Source organism: Ovis aries, chromosome 2 (genome assembly GCF_016772045.2).
Source record: "Ovis aries strain OAR_USU_Benz2616 breed Rambouillet chromosome 2, ARS-UI_Ramb_v3.0, whole genome shotgun sequence".
Lineage (NCBI taxonomy): Eukaryota > Metazoa > Chordata > Mammalia > Artiodactyla > Bovidae > Ovis > Ovis aries.
The window spans coordinates 112,226,489-112,247,184 of record NC_056055.1 but is presented as its reverse complement, the minus strand read 5'-3'; the positions used below and the strand labels follow the sequence as shown (position 1 = coordinate 112,247,184).

The 20,696-nt window shown below is 49.6% G+C and overlaps 1 protein-coding gene across 6 annotated transcripts in view; it reads left to right on the top strand.

Annotated features, from left to right (window-relative positions):
* The window catches only part of PALLD (palladin, cytoskeletal associated protein), a 374,395-nt gene that overhangs the window by 113,215 nt on the left and 240,484 nt on the right, over positions 1-20,696 (top strand). The window contains exon 1 of one of the 6 annotated variants that reach the window (XM_060409580.1): positions 15,163-15,377. The exons of the other annotated variants lie outside the window; for them this stretch is intronic. The gene's annotated coding sequence lies outside the window, so the exon portion shown is untranslated. Of the gene's footprint in view, positions 1-15,162; positions 15,378-20,696 lie in introns of those variants that run through there. 6 annotated transcript variants of the gene reach the window in all.

Sequence of the window (20,696 nt, the reverse complement as noted above, 5' to 3'; positions counted from 1 at the left end):
CCTCTTCACTGTGCAAAAAGGAAGAGTTTTGAACAGCCAGTCAAATTCAACTGTTAGGAGAGACGGGCATCTCTTCTGAATGTAGTGTGTGTCTGCGTGTGTGTGTGTGGGGGGGGTGTGTCTGTGTGTGTGTGGGTGTGTCTGTGTGTGTGTATGGGTGTGTCTGTGTGGGGGTATGTGTCTGTGTTTATGTCTGTGCGTGTGTCTATGCGTGTCTGTGTGTGTGTGTCTGTGTTTGTGTGTGTGTGTCTATGTGTGTGTCTGTGTTTATATCTGTGTGTGTGTGTCTGCATGTGTGTGTGTATGTGTGTGTGTGTGTGTGTGTGTGTGGGGCTGTACACACTGCACCACGGTCAAGGCCCCAAGGGGCCTCATCAGGGCACAGAATGCCCCAGCCGTCCCGGCCGGCCGCAGGAGTTCCTCCTACACGAGGATGGCTGGGGTATGAACACGGTGTGTCTACTCACAAGTGTCACCCCGCGTCACACCTCAACGCACTGTCTGCTGGGTCTTGATAAGTCCACACACAGCGAGTCCTTCGTGCACGTTTTCATGTGATGAGCCCTCGCACACTCATCCTCAGGCTTCTGGAAGGCACAGCTCTGCTGGCCACACGCGCCTGGTCTTGTGCCTGTGTGAGGGTGCCAGGAGGCTGAGGCCCAAGCATGCCGGGCCTGACTGCCCTCCCTGGGGGGCGCCGGCCTGGTGGGGCCAGCCCCTCCTCAGGGACACGGGGGTCTCTGCTGGGTGGTGGGAAAGCACCCGCTAAGTCTCTGAGCAGACAGCGACTTAGGAGCTGGGCTGGCAGGTGGGCAGGAGCAGGCGCTGCGGCTGTGATGGGACAGACTGAAGGGAACCAGGAGTGGGGGGTGAGGACCCACGTGGAGTGCCCGGGGGCTCTGCAAGGGCCTTGTTCCCGTCCAGCTGCAGTGAGAGTCGCTTCCTTACCCGACCAGGATGGCCTGACCAACCCCCAAGTTGAGCTGGCACCCCGGCAGTCTGGGGCTGAGCTGGTGACGTCTGGCTTCACTGCTCCTCGCTTGCGATGGGGCTCTCTCCACACAGCCAGCTCGGATTAGGGGCATCTAAGGGGGTGAGAGTGGCTGAGGAAGCTGTGTTGATCATTTATCGCAGGCTTTGGGGTTATCTCCTCACGGTGTCGGAGAGGTCTGCTCGGAGTCAAGCTGACGCCGTGGGTCTCGCTGCTAATGCATTCCTGAGAAGAACAGGATCCATGGGTGTGGGCCACCTCGGGCCTCTTCAGCCACCCTTCTAAACAGCAGCTCCTCCTGTGGCCAAAGCGAGTGGTCAACAAGACCCCAGGGCCTGGGGGCAAAGAGCACAGACCTCACAGGGCCAGGGCGGGCCATGCGCCCTCAGCGCTCTCACCCAGCCACACCTTCCCGGGCTCTCAGCCTCCACACACAGCTGCCGAGGAACAGAGTGGACCCAGGGAGTCCAAGCCACCACACCCCACTCACGACACCATCAGCACTCCTGATCAACGACACTTCATTTCTCTTTTGCTTGAAAGGCATCTCCAAAATCAGTGTCCTCCCGTGGACCAAACATCATGAAACCCAACCAAAAAGTGTCTCAGAGACCCTGCCCGTGGACACCGAGGAAGGCAGGCTCACAGCAGTGCATGTGGACTGCCACGGTCAGGGCTGTGTCTGCTGGATGGCACCAGGGGCTTCGGGGATGGGCCAGGACAGGCTCTCCCACCCGGGGGTGCCATCCCACCTGGATGCCCTCCTACCCCGGGGAGAGCACACGCTCCTCCGGAGAACAGTCCAGACCTCAAATGCTGACCCTGACCACATGTCCAGCTGAATATGCCTCTGAATCATAAAGGATAAGAGTGTGCCAACGGCCCAGGTAGTGAGATCTCAACTGGATTCTAACCCCTACCTCTTCCGTAATGAAATCACATCAGGCCCGGGGGTTCTCAGGGTCGGGTTCACTGACCATGCCCATCAGCTCGCCCAAGAGGCAGGTTTAAATCCCAGATCGCTGGCCTTGCCCTCTGAGTCCCATCGGAGGGCCTGGCAACCTGCGTTTCTTCAAGAACCTTTGATTTGGACGCACACGACTTGAGAACCACATTTCAGAGCCACACAGAGGGACTTGGTCATCCTGCAGCTGTTTCAAAGGCACATGGGTTCATTTGGCTGCTTTCTCTGCCTGGCTGTGGCTAAACCTCTGAAAGCCTGGGGATGGGTTTGCCTAAGAAGAGCCTGCAGAGGCCCGTTCTGCATAAGCGCAGACTAAACACTGGATCAAGCTGATGCATAGAGGACATAGTCCTGTGAATCTTCCCTCCTCACTGCGAGACTCAAACTTGTTCCAACATCACTGCCGCCCTATAAATCCCAGTCAGAAGCTTATTTCTGGAGAGAGGGAGGGGTTCCTTTATTGTCATTCAGTGGCTCACTTGTGTCTGATGCTCTGCGACTCCAAGGACTGCAGCATGTCAGGCTTCTCTGTCCTTCACCATCTCCCAGATTTTGTTCAGACTCATGTCCATTGAGTCAGTGATGCCATCCAACCATCTCCTCCTCTGTTGCCCTATTCTCCTCCTGCCTCCAATCTTTCCCAGCATTAGGGTCTTTTCCAATGAGTCAGCTCTTCCGCACCAGGTGGCCAAAGTATTGGAACTTCAGCTTCAATATTCCAATGAATATTCAGGGTTGATTTCCTTTAGGATTGACTGGTTTGATCCCCTTGAAGTCCAAGGGACTCTGTTTCCTTTAACATGCAGCAATTTGAAGCTGTTTATAATCTCCTTGTCTCTAACCCCAAAGAGAAGTAGCATTATTGTGCTGAGACTGGGCGCTGACCTCAGTTTCTTCGTGAGGTAGCATCTTGTTACATAACCCCTGGGTGATTTTAAATATGAATGTCAGTGATTACCATCTCCTGGCAGATCATTCTTCTCGGGCCTAAGTTTGGAAATGAAACGACATATCTGGACCCTGAGATGTCCTGCCTGAACCTTCCAGTAGAAAGGAACTCTGGAGGTTACCCAGACCTGGAGGGCAGGACCATTCTCTCGCTGACCTCAAGAGACAAAGCTTTTCTGTTAAAGTTTCCTCAGCAGAGCAGATTCCACTAAGAAAACCCTCCAGAGTTTCAGCAAGGTTAGCATTTTCAGAAGGAAAATAAACCTATGCTCACTTTACCTCTTATAATGTGAAGCTCTGCCTAGGGGGCCCCAAAAAGCATCCATCCCCACATCCAGGCCCCTCTGTGGTATATCTGAAAGCTGCATTGTCTGACTGCTTGTGTAAGAAAGGATGAGGAACAAAGTATTGAGAAGCCTCGCCTCACCCTCTCCCACCTGTATGAGGGGGATCGCTGCTCTGCACACACAGTGCAATGGGAGGATCAGAGGGACCCTGTATCAGGCTGCGCTGGGGGGTGTCACCTGTACCACCTCCAAGATCACCATTCTAACCTGCATCCAAAAGCTCTCATTTAAAGTCACTCTATTATAGAAATAGTGGGGACTCCTGAAAAACAATAGTGTAAATATAAACCTAAATGACAGACGCAGACATTTTGTTCAGTAAACAGCATGTAGGTACTCAAGAAAGCTAGGCTCTCCGTGAAGATGAGGGGTCCCCTGGAAAGGAGGAGCAGCAAGCTACAGCCCGCCAGTGGTGAGAGCGGGTGCCAGAGGCCTTGAGGAGGGGGGCGGCAGGGATCGCATTGCAGGAAACATGATAGACACAAACAAATCAAGGCGGCTCAGGACAGAGTGAAAGCCTAAGGCAGGGGAGCTGAACACAAAAGGATGCTGTGCCCTCACCATCAGATGAGGCGGAATGCAAGCCAACGGACAGATGTAATATGAGAAAGGGCGCCTCGAAACGCCAAATGACACAGCTCAAAATGAAGCTGTGACAGTTACGATGACACTGTTGCTGTTGTGTAGTTGCTGAGTCCTGTCTGACTCTGCAACCCATGGACTGTAGCACCCCGGGCTCCTCTGTCAATGGGATTCTCCAGGCAAGAATACTGGAGCAGGTTGCCATTTCCTCCTCCAGGGGATCTTCCTGACTCAGGAATCAAACTCGAGTCTCTTGCGTTAGCAGACAGATTCTTTACCACTGAGCCCCAGGGAAGCCACCTACGAATATATACTCACCAAATGAGGTAGCATCCACCTCATAAAGCAGAAATTACAGTGGATGCAAGGAGAAACATACATAGATGAAAACTCATCCACCATAAATTCAAATCAAAATACCTGAAGTTCAAAGAAGACATGAATAACCTCATTAATAAGATATATGTTATTCAGGTCTATATCCTGAAAATATCGATAGTGACCCAGGAGCATACTGATATCTTCCCTGATAGCTCAGTTGGTAAAGAATCTGCCTGCAATGCAGGAGACCCCAATTCAATCCCTGGGTCAGGAAGATCCACTGGCGAAGGGATAGGATACCCACTCCAGTATGCTTGGAGTTTCCTTGTGACTCAGCTGGTAAAGAATCCGCCTGCAGTGCGAGACACCTGGGTTCAATCCCTGGGTTGGGAAGATCCCCTGCAGAAGGGAAAGGCTACCTACTCTAGTACTCTGGCCTGGAGAATTCCATCGACTGTATAGTCCATGGTCTCACAGAGTCGGACACTACTGAGTGACTTTCACTTTCACTTTTTAAGGAGCATACATAAAAATTGTCTGTAAATTAGGCTACAAAGAAAGTCAATTGATCCCAAAAGACAGAAATTTTACAGATGATATTCTTTGAATGCAATGCGGTAACACACAAACAATTGTCAAAATCTCAATGATTAAAACCTATGCAAAAATTTTAAATAAAATATTAGCAAATAGCATCAGTCACCGCATCAAAAAATAATTACCGTGACACAAGTGGTGTTTATTATAGAAATACAAGAATAGCTGATGAGCAGGAAATTTATTATATTCTATCAAATTGAAAGATCTAAAGAGAAACATTATATGATCATTTCTAAAGACACTTTAAAGAACACACTAGGACAAAAGTCAATAATCATACTTGACCAAGAAAAAAAGCCCTCAATAAAATAAGTTAATGTTTCTTTAACACAATAAAATGTGTTATTCTCAGCCCAGAGGCCGTTCCACACCTCTTGGGGAAACACTGGCGGCATCTTCCCCACTAAAATCAAGTATCAGGTGGCACTTCCCTCGTGGCCCAGTGGCTCAGACTCTGAGCTTCCGATGCAGGGGTTACAAGTCCAACCCCTGGTTGTGGAACTAAGATCCCACATGCCAGAACATTTTTTAAGGTGCAAAACATCAAATATAAAGCAAGAATGTCCACTATTACTACTGTTATTTAACATTGTGCCTGATAGACAATGAAATAAGAAAAGAGGAAAATTAAAATTATAAAATTTGGAGAGCAGAGTTAACCTTTGTTTTTAGATGATACTATAAATACATGAAAAATATCTATAAATAATCTCAGAATTTAGTAACAGAATGGTACAAAATGAAAACACTATAATTAGTTGATTACGTTCAATAAGAAGACGAAAGGAGATAAAAGACTCCATTCATCCCAAATTGGGATTAGCAGATGCAAACTAGTATATATAGGATGGATAAATAGCAAAGTCCTATGGTAGCACAGGGAACTATATTCAATATCCTAGGATAAACCATAATGGAAAAGAATACGTATATATATTTGTATATACTTTGCTGTACAGCAGAAATTAACGCAACACTATAAATCAAGTGTACTTCAATAACAAATTAAAACATAAAAAGACCTCATTATAATCATAAACAATTAAATAACTGAGAATAAATGTAACAATAAATGTACAAAACACGTATGGAGAAAACTGTAAAAAAATTCCTCCAAATCATAAAATAAGTTTGAACAAATAGATCTTTTTTTCAACTAGGAAAACTTGGTAACAAAAAGATGTTTTGTTAATTATGTAACTTTATGTTAATCATGTAAATTTCACTCTAGTAATACAAATATTGTTAAGGGTTTCTACTGTTACTGTTTCTACTGTTACTGAAGTTCACATGGGACAATAAATAAGGATAAACGGGAGCTCTGAGCTGGAAGAGCCATGAGAGAATGCGCCTCACTGGGTACCGAGAGTGAAAGCCTCAACAGTTAACACAGTGGGCAGTGACGCTTGTCACCTGAACTAAGGCCAGAAATAGCCCCAGCCATACGCAGGAACTCAATACCTGATGAAAATGGCATCTCAAAACAGTAGGTCAGCTCATTCAGTTCAGTCGCTCAGTCTCGTCCAACTGTTTGCGACACCATGAACCACAGCACACCAGGCCTCCCTGTCCATTACCAACTCCTGGAGCATACTCAAACTCAAGTCCGTTGAGTTGGTGATGCCATCCAACCATCTCATCCTCTGTCGTCCCCTTCTCCTCCCATCTTCAATCTTCCCCAGCATCAGGGTCTTGAGTCAGCTCTTCACATCAGGTGGCCAAAGTATTGGAGCTTCAGCTTCAACATCAGTCCTTCCAATAAATATTCAGGACTGATTTCCTTTAGGATGGACTGGTTCGATCTCCTTGCAGTCCAAGGAACTCTCAAGAGTCTTCTCCAACACCACAGTTCAAAAGCATCAATTCTTCTGTGCTCAGCTTTCTTTATAGTCCAACTCTCACAGCCATACATGACTACTGGAAAACCATAGCCTTGACTAGATGGACCTTTGTTGGCAAAGTAATATCTCTGCTTTTTAATATGCTGTCTAGGTTGGTCATAACTTTTCTTCCAAGGAGTAAGCATCTTTTAATTTCATGGCTGCAATCACCATCTGCAGTGATTTTGGAGCCAAAACAAATAAAGTCTGACACTGTTTCTACTGTTTCCCCATCTATTTGCCATGAAGTGATGGGACCAGATGCCATGATCTTCGTTTTGTGAATGTTCAGTGTTAGGCCAACTTTTTCATTCTCCTCTTTCACTTTCATCAAAAGGCTCTTTAGTTCTTCACTTTCTGCCATAAGGGTGGTGTCATCTGCATATCTGAGGTTGGTATTTCTCCTGGCACTCTTGATTCCAGCTTGTGCTTCATCCAGCCCAGCATTTCTCATGATGCATTCTGCATATAAGTTAAATAAGCAGGGTGACAATATATAGCCTTGATGTATGCTTTTCCTACTTGGAACCAGTCTGTTGTTCCATGTCCAGTTCTAACTGTTGCTTCCTGATCTGCATACAGATTTCTCAAGAGGCAGGCAGGTGGTCTGGTATTCCCATCTATTGGAGAATTTTCCACAGTTTGTTGTGATCCACATAGTCAAAGGCTTTGGCATAGTCAATAAAGCAGAAATAGATGTTTTTCTGGAACTGTCTTCCGTTTTTGATGATCCAGTGGATGTTGGCAATTTGATCTCTAGTTCCTCTGCCTTTTCTAAAACCAGCTTGAACATCTGGAAGTTCATGGTTCACGTATTGCTGAAGCCTGGCTTGGAGAATTTTGAGCATTACTTTACTAGCCTGTGACATGAGTGCAATTGTGCGGTTGTTTGAGCATTCGTTGGCATTGAGTTTCCTTGGGATTGGAATGAAAACTGACCTTTTCCAATCCTGTGACCACTGCTGAGTTTTCCAAATTTGCTGGCATATTGAGGGCAGCGCTTTCACAACATCATCTTTCAGGATTTGAAATAGCTCAACTGGAATTCCATCACCTCCACTAGCTTTGTTCGTAGTGATGCTTTCTAAGGCCCACTTGACTTCACATTCCAGGATGTCTGGCTCTAGGTGAGCGAGCACACCATCACGATTATCTGGGTAATGAAGATCATTTTTGTATAGCTCTTCTGTATATTCTTGCCATCTCTTCTTAGTATCTTCTGCTTCTGTTAGGTCCATACCATTTCTGTTCTTTATTGAGCCCATCTTTGCATGAAATGTTCCCTTGGTATCTCTAATTTTCTTGAAGAGATCTCTAGTCTTTCCCATTCTATTGTTTTCCTCTATTTCTTTGCACTGATCACTGAGAAAGGCTTTCTTAATCTCTCCTTGCTATTCTTTGGAACTCTGCATTTAAGTGCATATATCTTTCCTTTTCTCCTTTGCTTTTCACTTCTCTTCTTTTCACAGCTATATGTAAGGCTTCCTCAGACAGCCATTTTGCTTTTTTGCATTTCTTTTTCTTGCGGATGGTCTTGATCCCTGTCTCCTATACAATGTCACAAACCTCCGTCCATAGTTCATCAGGCACTCTGTCTATCAGATCTAGTCCTTAAAATCTATTTCTCACTTCCACTGTATAATTGTAAGGAAATTGATTTAGGTCATACCTGAATGGTCTAGTGGTTTTCCCCACTCTCTTCAATTTAAGTCTGAATTTGGCAATAAGGAGTTCATGATCTGAGCCACAGTCAGCTCCTAGTCTTGTTTTTGTTGACTGTATAGAGCTTCTCCATCTTTGGCTGCAAAGAATATAATCAATCTTATTTTGATATTGACCATCTGGTGATGTCCATGTGTAGAGTCTTCTCTTGTGTTGTTGGAAGAGGGTGTTTGTTGTGAGCAGTGTGTTCTCTTGGCAAAACTCTATTAGCCTTTGCCCTGCTTCATTCTACATTCCAAGGCCAAATTCGCCTGTTACTCCAGGTGTTTCTTGACTTCCTACTTTTGCATTCCAGTCCCCTATAATGAAAAGGACATATTTTTTGGTTGTTATTTCTAGAAGGTCTTGTAGGTCTTCATAGAATTGTTCAACTTCAGCTTCTTCAGCATTACTGGTCAGGGCATTTACTTGGATTACCGTGATATTGAATGGTTTGCCTCGGTAACGAACAGAGATCATTCTGTCATTTTTGACATTGCATCCAAGTACTGCATTTCAGACTCTTTTGCTGACTATGATGGCCACTCCATTTCTTCTAAGGGATTCCTGCCCACAGTAGTAGATATAATGGTCATCTGAGTTAAATTCACCCATCCCAGTCCATTTTAGTTCAATTCCTAGAATGTTGATGTTCACTCTTGCCGTCTCCTGTCTGAGCACTTCCAATTTGCCTCGATTCATGGATCTAACATTGCACGTTCCTATGAAATATTGCTCTTTACAGAACTGGACCTTGCTTCTGTCACCGCTCACATCCACGACTGGGTGTTGCTTTTGCTTTGGCTCCCTCCCTGCATTCTTTCTGGACTTAGCTCTGCACTCTTCTCCAGTAGCATACTGGGCTCCTGCTAATGTAGTTCATCTGTCAGCGTCAGACATTTCTGCCTTTTCATGCAACCTGGACAGCATGTTCAAAAGCAGGGACATTACTCTGCCGACTAAGGCCTGCCTAGTCAAGGCTATGGCCTTTCCTGTGGTCATGTATGGATGTGAGAGCTGGACTGTGAGAAGGCTGAGTGTCGAAGAATTGATGCCTTTGAACTGTGGTGTTGGAGAAGACTCTTGAGAGTCCCTTGGACTGCAAGGAGATCCAACCAGTCCATTCTGAAGGAGATCAACCCTGGGATTTCTTTGGAGGGAATGATGCTAAAGCTGAAACTCCAGTACTTTGGCCACCTCATGAGAAGAGTTGACTCACTGGAAAAGACTCTGATGCTGGGAGGGATTGGGGGCAGGAGGAGAAGGGGACGACCGAGGATGAGATGGCTGGATGGCATCACAGACTCGATGGACGTGAGTCTGGGTGAACTCCGGGAGCTGGTGATGGACAGGGAGGCCTGGTGTGCTGCGATTCATGGGGTCGCAAAGAGTCAGACATGACTGAGCAACTGAACTGAACTGAACTGACAGTTCATGGGGTTCTCAAGGCAGGAACACTGAAGTGCTTTGCCCTTCCTTTCTCCAGTGGACCACATTTTGTCAGAACTGTCCACCATGAGCAGTTTGTCTTGGGTGGTCCTACCTGGCATGGCTCACAGTTTCATTGAGTTAGACAAGGCTGTGGTCCATGTGATCAGATTGGTTAGTTTTCTATGATTATGGTTTTCAGTCTGTTTACCTTCTGATGGATAGGGATAAGAGGCTTATGGAAGCTTCTGATGGGAGAGACAGGTAGGTAGATAGGTAGGTAGGTAGGTAGAAGATGGTAGGTAGATGGTGACTATCACAAAGTGTGGAACAAAGCACAGCCAACAGAAGTAAAATCACACAAGTTTAATCACACATTAAACTGCAAATCTTCTGTGTATCAAAGGACACAGCCCACAGTGAAAAGCCAGGTTATAAGATAGGAGCAAGTGTTTGCAAACCATGTGTCTGCTATAGGGCCAATATCCAGGATACATAGAGAATTCTCATGTTCAACAGCAATGATGATAACATGATTTAAAATGCGAAAAAGACTTGAAACATTTCTCCAAAGATGATACTCAGGTAGCCAACTAGCTACTTGAATATCACAGAAAGGCCATCAGAATCATCTTTTTTTTAATGTTTGATTTTTTATTATGTTTAATATTTATTATCATTGATGTACAATGTTGCGTTACTTTATGCTACAGAGCAAAGTGAATCAGTTATACATATACATATATCCCCTCTTTTTTAGATTCTTTCCCCATGTAAGTCATTGCAGAATATTGCAGTTTCCTGTGCTATCCAGCAGGCTCTCATTAGTTACCTTTTTTACATATAGGAGTGTGTATACGTCAGCCGCAATCTCCCAATTTGTTATTTCCCCACACACTTCCCCTTTGGTCACTGTAGAGTTTGAAATCAAGATCTGTGAGTATGCCTTTTTTCTTTTTTTTCCTGTATTTATCTATTGGCTGTGCTAAGTCTTAGTTGTGGCACACAGGGTCTTTGTTGAGGCGAGTGGACTGTTTAGCATGAGAACTCTTAGTTGCGGCCTGTGCGACCTAGTCCCCTGATCAGGGACTGAACCTGGGCCCCCTGCATTGGGGGCTGAGTCCTAGCCACTGGATGCCCAGGGAAGTCCCTGTGAGTCTGCCTGAGCCGTCACTCTTCACCCATCTGACTGGTGGACACTCTGACGTTTGCCAAGGCGCTCTGTAGGCAAGGCCATGGTGAACAGGCAGTGGTCAGCATTGCTGGTGGGAGGGTGGGCTGGCCAAGCCCTTTGAGGGGCAACAGGGCCGTGCCCACCAGAATTAGGAGTGTACAGCCCAGTAATTGCACTTGCCGGGATGAGTCCCTTAGACACATGCTGGAGAGGGTAAACTGTCACATGTGGAAGCTTGCAACATGGTTTAATAGCCGCGTCCTGGAAGCAGCTCAGTGTCGCTCATTCGGGCCCTGCTGCAGCTGTGTGGCGTCTGTCCAGGACAATGCCCTGAGATGTGACAGTGAGAGCGCTCCGCGCCGCGCCTCTCCTCTGCCTGAGACCCTGTGACGGCTGACTGTGGCCCCCTGACTTCCCTCCCCTCCTTTGACATTCCACCTTGCTTTTCTCCAGCTGCATGGCCTTTTCCCCGTACCTCGAACATGCGGATCAGCCCCCCACCTCAAGGCCTCTGTACAAGCTGTTCCCTCAGCCTCCCCAGAGAATCTCAGGGCTCACCCCTCACCACCGTTTTCTCTGCTTAAATGTCACTTTCTCCACAAGGCCACCTCTGACCACTCCATCTAAAATCTAAGTCCCCACCTGACATTTCCAATCTCCATTATCTTGTTCTGTTTTCAATTACTTTTATTATATTCTAACACAACATAGAACTTACATGTTTACTGTCTGCCTTATGTGCCTCCCCCAAGATATAGATGCTATGGGGCAAGAATTGTCATCAGTTTTGTTGACTTTCATATCCCTATGATATACAACAGTACTTGGGCCTATGTATTGTTGTTTAGTCACCAAGTTATGCCCAACTCTTTGTGACCCTATTGACTGTAGCCCGCCAGGCTCCTCTGTCCATATAATTCTCCAGGCAAGAATACTGGAGTGGGTAGCCATTTCATTCTCCAGGGGATCTTCCTGACCCAGGGGTCAAACCTGAGTCTCCTGCATTGCCAGGCAAATTCTTTACTACTGAGCTAACTGGGAAGCCCTAGTTGGCACGTGAAAAGTAAAAGTCGCTCAGTTATGTCCGACGCTCTGCAACCCCATGGACTATATAGTCTATGGAATTCTCCAGGCCAGAATACTGGAATGGGTAGATTTTCCCTTCTCCAGGGGATCTTCCCAACCCAGGGATCGAACGCAGGTCTCCTGCATTGCAGATGGATTCTTCACCAGCTGAGCTACCAGGGAAGCCTCAATTGGCATGTAGTTGTTGTTTAGTTACTAAGTCGTGTCTGACTCTTTGTGACCCCATGGACTGCACATAACATGCTTCCCTGTCCTTCACTATCTCCTGGAGCTTGCTCAAACCCATGTCCATTGAGTCAGCGATGCCATCCAACCATCTCATCCTCTGTTGCCCTCTTCTCCTCCTTCCCTCAATCTTTCCCAGCATCAGGGCCTTTTCAAATGAGTCAGCTCTTTGCATCAGGTGGCCAGACTACTGGAGCTTTAGCAACAGTCCTTCCAATGAATATTCAGGGTTTATTTCCTTTAGGGTTGACTGGTTTGATCTCTTGCTGTCCAAGGGACTCTCAAGAGTCTTCTCCAGCACCACAATTTGAAAGCATCAATTCTTTGGTGTGGCATGTAGTAGGTGCCTAACAAATGTATATTTCCAAATGAATGATTGATTGAGCATGTGATACAGAAAAGATCCAAATGCATATGTAAGTGAAAGAGCAAGTTAAAAGACAGTAATTATTCTGCATATATTTTTAAGAAATAAAGAAAAAGATTAGGAATTTATATTTGCAGGTATATGCATAATGAAACTTGGAAGTCTGAAGGAAAAAAAATGAGTATCAGTGGTTACCTCCAGGGAAGGGTGTGGACTGGACAGAAGGGCCTCTGGTAGGAAGACCATGGTGTCTGGACCTTTATTTGAATTACACAAATATTTCTTATTCAAAATATTCAATTATGCGTGCGCGCGCACACACACACAGACTGACATCAGAACCCCCAGGCAGGCTGATCCTTTGATTCAGCTGTTCTGAGTAGGGCCTGAGGAATTTGCATTTTCAGCAAGCTCCCCACCCATCCTGGAGACAGGTCTGCTGCAGACCACACTCTGAGAACACTCCCAGCTCCCTTGTTCCTCTCCTGACCCAAGAAGCTCTACAGAAGGTTTAGCGCTGATGGCTCCTCTGGACACATCAAAGGAGGCAGAGGCGCCAGGGCCCTTTGCAGCTAGAGCCACACTCTCCAGGGGCCTCCTGGTGTGGGCCCGCCATTTCACCCACACTTGAACGCAGGACGCCCAGAGGGCTGCCATCTTCCACTGAGACTTCTACGTGGTGGCGGTCTCTCTGCATTTCCGGCTCCTGAACAGTGCGCAGTGTCAGCAGAGTGCCTGCCAGGACCCCTGTGGCCTTGGTCCCCGCTGACACACTGATCCTCCTGTTTGCCAGGGCAACATGATCAGTGAAATGTCCCTCTTAATTCACAGAGGAAAGGCCATCCTAACAGCCCTTCCTGGGCTGAGAATGGCAGTTGGGACCTGCCATGTCTACTAGAGATAGCCCCCTTCCCCAGCAAGGCCATGGCTTCACTTGATGCAAGTGAGGGACACAAGTCTTTCCCTAGGTTATTCAGAGACAGGAGAAGCAAGTGTAGAGAAAACATAAGAGGACCTCATCACACACAAAAAGGGACAGAACCTGCCAGATGCTTCATATCTGAAAAGAATCTTCACTTCTATTAACCTTACATTGGTTCCCAAAGAAAGGGGGGCGTTTAATAAGGGAGGAAAAGTGTGCTGTTTCATGACCGCCACTTCCTTAGTGTAATAAGGAGGCACTAGACTCTTAACATTTTACTTTCATTTCAAAAAATGTTTTTTGCACTATCTCTGTGTTAGAACTTTCAAGATGATTCTATTTCTGCAACACACTTTCTGACCTGGTTTCTAACTGACTTCAAGTCTGTCATGCCTTTGACATGTTATACAATACATTAAAATTAATAGCTTCATGGGTCTTATGACTTTCTTCCTTAAATTTCCAAAGACAGCCCTGGCTTTCTCTCAGATTGACCAATCACAAGCAGTTCTGTGACTGCAAGGCAGGAGACAATTTTTGCAAATGTTTAAACATGAGGCTGTGTCTGCCAGCAGGCTAGAGTTGGTGAGTCTTAGGTCTTTAAGAAACGGTTGGTCCCGTCTGTGCTGTCATCTCCCCAGCAGGCCGTCTGGGTGGGAGCTGAGTCGCCGTGGCGTAAGACTGCCAAGACAGACAGTAGGATCACCGGACACACACTTGTCTGGCAGTCTTGGGTCTGTTCCCTGGATGGGGTGGGAAGGCTTGATTAATGACAGACTTGTTCAACATAAAACAGAACAAAGCTCGGATTTATTCTTGGCATTCTTCTTCCTAGGGGCTTGGGGGGTGATGTAGTAATTAATTTATAGCTTTGCAGCAAGGCAACATCAGAGAAGCAGTTTAATTCACAAGAACAATGAAGATGGAGGGTGTAACCGAGGGTACTGGGCATAGAAGGGTCTAGAAGGAAGGTCAGGCAGAAGGTGAGTTCTTCTATGAATGATAGGGATTCACTACCAGTTACTACCTAGGTTCACCGCCCCCCAAGGGGTCCTGAGAGACATTTACCTTGACTAAAGGAACAGAGGTCTGTGGGAAACGCCTCTGAAACCCCGGGGCAGCTTGCTTATTACCTGCTGCGGGCTGATCGCTACCCTGGAGGAGGAGCAGGCCTCGCCAGATGTGCAGAGGGCGCAGAGCCCCCGAGACTCGCCTGCCGTCCTCCGAGTTCTCCCAGCCCCTGCTCCCCACCCCCCACCCCCAGCGCTCGCTCCGCGTTATTTCTGTGCTCCCTGGGACACCCCTCCTTGGACGGCACCCTCTCCAGCTCCAAGACACATATCCCCCTCCCTTCCCCATCATCTCCCAGGACACACCTCCTTCCCCCCACCAAGCACAGCCCTCCTCCTCCCAGCAACCCCCCAGGACACACCCCTCCCCCCTTCCCAGCACCCCCAATGACACACCTCCTCCCCTGCAAACCCGGGACACACCCCCTCCCCTCTCCCCAGTACCAGGACACACCCCTCCCCAGCCCCAGGGTACGCCCTCCCCCTCCCCCAAGACACACCCCTCCCCCTCCCCAGCCGCCGGAGGACACACCCCTCCGCTCCCCAACCCGGCCCCGACGCTCAGGGCCCCCTCCACCGCGGGCCGACTGAACCGAGAAGTCTTCCCGCCGCCCTCGCGCCGGCTCCTGGCCGCCGGTTGCACGCTCTCCGTGCCCGGCGCTCCGCCAACGAGACCGAATTCAGAGGCCGGCGCTGCGAGCCGGGCGGGACTGAGTCCTGAGAGGCCCGAGACGAGCTGTTTCGGGGCAGGAGGTGTCTGCTGCGCGGCCGGTTAGTGCAGGCGGGGCGCGGGGGCGCGCGGGGCCGGGGGGCGCGCGGGGTCCAGGCCGCCTTCCGGCAGGTCGGCGGGGCAGAGCAGCGCGCGCTCTTGCCTGTCCTTCCTTGTCCGTCGGCGCTGGGGTCGGGGAGGGGTCCTGCGCCCTAGACTTCTCCGCGGTTAGAGCAGGGGTGGGGGCGGGGAGAGGCAAAAGGCTGAGGTTCCTCCCCGCCCCCGGCCTTTTCCTTTAAAAAGTGACACTTTGACCAAAGCTCTTTCAAGCGTTTGTGCTCCTGGAGCGGCTTGCACCGGTTTGGGGTAGCCCGATGTCCCTGCAGTCTCCATCGCTGGTCCAAGGAGACGGAACCTCTCCCAGGAGAGCGCTCCCTGACAGCCTGGCTGCGGATCCGGGGCTGAATGAACTTCAGCTGGAAACGCTTCGAGGGCTGAGGGTTCGGGATGCTTCTCTCCACGAGGAATCCGGGAGCTCTCTCACTGGACGCCCTGCAGTTGCCTCCAGATTGTCTGTCTGCTTGTTTTCTTGGGTGTCACCTGGTTGCAACCCTTTGTCTGGCGGAGTCCTCCTGTTCCCTTGGAAGGCCCTGGGATGGGGTCTGTGCCTTGGTTAGTGTGCAGTTGGCTGCGCTGTCAGGGAACAAGCGGCAGGCCGAGCACAATGGGAAGAATGCATTCCTGATGACTCGCCTGCCCTAGAAAGACTAGCCAAAATCTGATGGTTTTTATGGAAAGCTTTGCTGTCACTGTCTCATAAGTACTAGGTGTTGGTGAGTCCTTGAAACTAGCTAATCCAGAGCTAGCCAGCATGATTTTATGAAGAGGTTTCCCCCAAACTTCCTGGGCCATGAGCGTGAAGACCCTGACACCTGGGCTCACAGGGATGTTGAAGTCACTGCCCTCCTGCCGGGCAGGTGGTCTGTGGGTGGTCGAGGGTGACCGTGGTGACAGTGATAGGCTGGGGGTGGGGAGGACTGCCTGAGGAGGGGAAGGAGAGAGTCTCAGGGTACTGGAATGCTGTGAAACACGCTGGTAGGTTACCCTGAGTCTCTTTCCACATGATGAAAAGACTTTTATGGCCCTTCTCACTCTTCAGGTGGAGCTCAGTGGGTGCTTGTTTGTTCCTGCTCCCAGTAAACCTACAAGAGATCTCATGACCCCAGCAATTTCTAAAGGCAGGTCCTGGCTCCTAACAAAGGCAAACGGGTTATTTTCATCAACTCGGGAGCCTTGCGTTTTTCTCCGGCCATTGTTTTAGAGGTTCCATGAAGATATTATGAACACGCGCTGGGGCCCTCCCCTCACCTCCTCCTGAAATGGACAGTGGGTTCTGGTGCAGAACACTGCCAATGCAGTACCAGGCTATAAGATAGCCTGTTTCTGAAAAGACTAGGCGCTGGCCATCAGGGCCACTAATGACAATGTAGTTTTCCACTGTTCCTTTAAGAATGAGGCCTGCTTTGATCAGCAGTGTTTCCATCTGTTGCTTGTTTATGTGTTTGTAGTGTGGTTTCCCTGGGCCTGTTTTCCCTTCTTGCTATTGATAATCCTCCACTTAGTTGGAATCAGACTGGAATTAGCAGCAGACATGCTCTCTGGGGCTAAAATTAGAAAAGAAGGGAACTCTTCAGGCATATCCTTCTTGTCTCATAAAAGATTCTGCAGTCTCTCCTGAGACTCCCACTTTAGCAGTTACTGTAAGATGCTGCTTAAATACTCTAAGATAGCATTTTTATCAGGACCATTTTTTCCCCTTGAGCTTTAATCATGCGTTACCAATACCTGTTGAACGTTATTCCTCTGAGGTGCCCAGAGGCACATCCAATACATTTACCAGCCCTTCAAACACTATATAGTTAACTCTTTGAACCCTTCCTTTAAAAACAATAAATAAATAAATGAGTGTAAGCTGCAGTGGCGCTTGCGAAATACAGCCCTGGTCCCCTGATGTGAAGGCAGATGGCACTCGCTGCGGCTTCATTTATGCCCAGGGTGCACTTGGTGCCTTGGCAATTAATCATGAATTGAATAATGGATGCTCTTGATCTCCAGCTATAAATTGAAGGATAGATTACTCCTGAGGTCTAGTTCGCTTGAAAACCCTTTCAGAGCCCACTGAGCGGCTCCACAGCTGGGGCCAATGAAGGCGGGACACGGAGCGCAGATGGGGGGAAGTGGTGATCCGCTCAGCTCCTCTGGCCCTCCATGCCGGCTGGGCTGCCGGGCACTCCCCACTCGCTGGTCGGCACCAGGGCTGCGGGGCGGAGGAAACAGTGGCTTTCTGTGAATGTAATTAAACTTGCCTCTGCCAGCTGCCTGTGGTATTCGCGAATGTTTTCCTAAGCAAGGCTGTTCCCTGCTTTATCTGCCCGCTGTGGTTTGCGGCCTGCGCAGCCCCTTCCTGGATGGCTGAGCTCTGATGTCATGCGTGCTCTCAGCCTCGCGGGTTTGGGGGCTCCCCCCGCCCCCCGCCCCGGGCTCCCGGGAAGCGGCAGTCCGCTGCAGAACATTCCACTGCCGCGAGACCAAAGCCACCTCGTGATTTGCGGCTGGCGTGACTTGGGGCTGCTTGGAGATGATTTAAAAGGAAGGTTATGGGCGCCTGAAGTATAGGGTAAAGAAAATGTATCCACATGGCTCCAGCTTGGACTTTTAACTTTTTTTTTCAACATGGAAATTGTTGGCTGAACTGGCTCACGGGATTTTCCCCATTTTTTGCTCTTTTATTGCTTAGAGCAAAAGAGTTATATTGTCTGTTTGTTGTAGGCCTGACCTCAGCATTATTCCTGAAGCGTGACACAGTTTTCATGCTTCAGAAAGCAGGGGACATAGGATTTCTCTGCTGGTCTCTTCACGGGCCGGAGACCATTGTCAGAGAAGAGGCTTGGCTCTCTCTGCTGAGGGGGGAGGCACCCTGTGTCAAGTGTAGGGGGCTGTCAGCCCTGTGGCCCCGTGGGCCAGGCGGTCGCAGCAGCAGGACGCACGTTCCCTGGGGAGAGTGCAGGGCTGGAGCTGGCCTACCTGCCGAGGACACCTCACCTTGTGATCATCCGAGGGGCATGGATGCCCTTTCCAGGCTCCAGCAGCAGTGGGGTGAGGGCGTACAGCCCTCGGAGGTCCATGCGTCATCCCCGGGGCCCGGCTGCCGTCTCCTGCCTCTCCTCTGTGCCCGACCACAGACCGGCAAGTGAGCCAGCTCTTGTGGCTGAGCTAGTTCCCAGCTCTGTCCAGTGTGAGCTTGGAGGAGCCAGTATCTGTTACCTAGCTTGGTGACTCACCCCTGACCTCTTCCAGTGTTCAAGGTAGAGGCTGTGGCCCAACAGTCCTCTACAGACCCCAAGCAGTGCCCCTGGCACCCAGCCTGGCCTGCAGAGGCGGGAGGGCTCCGGGGAAAGTGCGCCCTGTCCCTGGGCAGTTCTGGATCTAGGTCAGAGGGCCATGACCCCGAGTCGGTGGAAGGCTGAGTTTCCTCCAAGTCGGTCTGTTTGAGTCTGTGCCTCGAGGGGCTTAAAGGAACGCTTGTGGAGGTCAAATTAGTATGGTTTATGGGAAAAAACAACCAGAGCCCTGGCAAAACGTCAAGAAGGCAGCAGTGTGTGATGAGACTCAAACGACAGCGTTCACCCAGGGCCACCTTGAGCAAACCGCTTCATGTTGATGGAGTAGTTCCTGACGTCGCGTCGTGTCCTTCACGGGTATGCTGTCATCTGACGGCCAGGACGAGGCGCAGAGGCAGGAGGAGCAGAGCGTCCTTGCGTTTTCCCCACTCCAGGGCACATAGCGTGTGGCCGGTCCAGTCTGGTCAGACACGGAGCATCTACCTTCAGACCTTGTGCTCCTCCACAGCAGCAAGTGGACCCCATGACTCTTAACCTCCATGGACTGTACTCTCCTTATTTGCAAAAATGAGACATTTGGCCTAGAGTATAACAGTCCTTTCCAGTTTAAATTCTAGGTCTGGTGAATCACTGGCTGGAAGGGACTCTAAGAAGTCATTTAGTCATGTTGCGTGCTGCCAGCAGGACTCTTATCTATTTTGAAAAGAAAATATGCCCCCCACCTCGCTTTATTATTATTATTATTTTTAACAATCCCAGAGCCGGAGAGTGTGAGTGCATTCTGGAGAGAAGGGAGATGAGGGATGGGGGCCCAGTGTGGAGGCCCAGGGCTATGTGTCTGGCCTCAGCGGACAGAGTGCCGTCCCGGGGGAGGAGGTGGAACAGGAGAGGCGAGTCCTGGACAGGCTCTGGGCCTGGGGGGCGTCCAGTGGGGAGAGCTCAGCAGGGGTCGTTGTGCCAAGAGGGAGAAAGAGCAGAGTGGCTCAGGAAAGACCCTCCAGTTCCCTCGGGGCTGGGGAGAGCCATGACCTTGGGCCTGGGTCCAGGGGTCTGCTCAGAGACCGCACGGCGTGCTGTTCGTCTGGGAGTGTGAGAGCTGGCCGCTCACGCCGGCCCTCTGCGTGGGGCGGGGAGGACAGGCTCGTCTCTGCGACAGTGCCTGCTGGGCCCGCCCAGAGGAGCCCCAGCCCATCCGCCTTCCCAGTGCCAGGTGGGTTCTGGCGGGCTTCCAAGGCTCAGGGTCATTGGAGGAATGACCAGTTCAGTATCCTGTTCCCAAATTACTCAGCTGACTAGGTTGTCACTTTAGAAGACGTGTCCGCCTCCCACTTTCTCCTGGTCTCTCTCCCGGGGATAGATGTTGGGAGAACAGGAGCAACTTTGGAGCCAGGAGCCTGAGTGATGGCGACATCTCAACAGCTCAGTTCCAGCTGAGCGCCTTGAGGCTCAGCTGCCCTGCTCCTCAGCGTCCCCGCCCTGAAGTGGGGAAGTAATGGCACCCCCTCCCGGGAAGTTCAGTGCTCCTGGGATCTGAGGGAGGAGCAGGGAGAACCGTCCACGTCTGCGGAAGCAGCCCCGCGTCAGGTCTTGTCTTTGAGCTGTGAGTCACGGAGGTTTCTTTTTTCTCTGCCTTAATTCCATTCGCAGGCCCACCTCAGAATGATGGTAGTTTTTCCATCCTTGCTACGTGTCAGGCACATAATCATGTTTAATCCTCACAAAAATACCATGAAGTGGATCTGTTACCCCCATTTTATTACGTGGAAATGATGTTCTAATGAGGATAAGCATTTTGCCTAAGAACACGGGCTAATAAACAGCAGAGGGAAAATGGAAACCCGGGCAGCCCACCCAGTCCCCTGCGAAGACCCGGGGCATTCCCTGCTGGGCACAGCCCCACCCTCGTGTTCCTGCAATGGCCTGTCACCTGGACAGGCTCCTCCTCTCCGCTGCTGCCCGACCACAGCCTCCTGCACCCTC